The sequence below is a fragment of the Berghia stephanieae genome, chromosome 9 (genome assembly GCF_034508935.2).
Source record: "Berghia stephanieae isolate SIO BIC M18660-M18661 chromosome 9, UCSD_Bste_1.3, whole genome shotgun sequence".
NCBI lineage: Eukaryota > Metazoa > Mollusca > Gastropoda > Nudibranchia > Aeolidiidae > Berghia > Berghia stephanieae.
This window is the reverse complement of record NC_088368.1, coordinates 34612290-34614114: the sequence shown is the minus strand read 5'-3', so window position 1 is coordinate 34614114 and position 1825 is coordinate 34612290.

Below are 1825 nucleotides of genomic sequence, written 5' to 3'. Positions count from 1 at the left end.
GGGAGGATTGCTAGGGATAGAAAAAAATTGTCAAGAATCGAGGATGAACGAAAAGTCATGCCCCGCGGGTATAGTTGCTATATTACAACTGTCATAATAATGATGATGGCTCATGACTTGGATGACAATGTAGGGTTAAGAAGTTGAATGGTTAGGATTCTTCTGGTGGTGGTGGTTGATTGGGAAATGGTGATTGTGGAGAGGTGGTAAATGGTGATGTTGATGGGGAAATGGTGATGGTGGAAAGGTGGTAAATGGTGATTTTGATGGAGAAATGGTGATTGTAGAGAGGTGGTAAATGATGGTTGATAGGGAATTGGTGATTGTGGAGAGTTGGTAAATGGTGATGTTGATGGGGGAAATAGTGATTGTGGAGAGGTGGTAAATGGTGATGTTGATGGGGAAATGGTGATTGTGGAGAGGTGGTAAATGGTGATGTTGATTGGGAAATGGTGATTGTGGAGAGGTGGTAAATGGTGATGTTGATGGAGAAATGGTGATTGTGGAGAGGTGGTAAATGGTGATGTTGATTGGGAAATGGTGATTGTGGAGAGGTGGTAAATGGTGATGTTGATTTGGAAATGGTGATTGTGGAGAGGTGGTAAATGGTGATGTTGATTTGGAAATGGTGATTGTGGAGAGGTGGTAAATGGTGATTTTGATGGGGGAAATGGTGATTGTGGAGAGGTGGTAAATGATGGTTGATAGGGAATTGGTGATTGTGGAGAGTTGGTAAATGGTGATGTTGATGGGGGAAATTGTTATTGTGGGGATGTGGTAAATGATAGTGATGTTGATGAGAAATGGCGATTGTTGAAAAGGTGGTAAATATTGATGTTGATAGGAAATAGCGATTGTTAAGAGGTGGTAAATGATGATGTTGATGGGAAGTGTAGACTGTGGTGAGTTGGTAAATGGTAATGTTGATGATTTGCGTATTTGGATTTTAGAGAAGGCTATTAGAATTTATAGTGAATTTATTAAGATTTAGCCATACGTACCTTTGCATATAATTACTTATACATCCAAGTGAAAATACACCAGATTATCATTCCATCAAAGAAATTCCTGACACAATCATTTTCATTTCTTGCTAAACCGGTTGAAAACTTGACTTATTTTCCAAGTTTTTAGGAAATCAGTCTCACGTTGAATGGAGAGAAAAAAAGTCACACACACGAAAAATAAACAGATTTAGTTGTTGAAATTAATAAATTTGAAACCAGTTGTTCTAACTGAGCAAAACTTTATTACAGAGGTAAAGTTATAAATGAGATAACATACGTGTTTCAAATAGATAATTTTCAGTTTGAGAAATAGGTAGCTACCTGCATAGGTATAAGGTAAGGTGTGTGCAGGTTTTACCAGTTGTTAAAATGTTTGTATGGATGTGAGGGTACTTGCGTGTGTACAATTATTATTATAGAGGCTGTATGTATTTTTGTGAAGGAGCGTGCGTTTTTAGGCGCGTGCATTCCATGCCATCTCTCTTCTTCACTCAGATTACTACTTACGACGCACCAAAAAGTCAGAACCATTATCACACCTTTAGCATTGCGGAACGCACGTTCGCGCACAAGGCGCACGCACGCGCTGATGGATGAGTGGAGAAAACACATTGGCCTCGTGCTGTGTGTACAACATATCGAGGAGAGAACAGCTCTCTTCGACTCGTTCTACTCACGTAGGACAAAACACGTAGGTAAAACGGGACGTTAGCACCCTGTATGATGTGAGAGATACGTAGAAAAAAAGCTCGGTAACTGGCTGTTTAAAAAAAAAAAAAAAAAAAACACAACAGGATGGAATAAATTTCAGTACATTT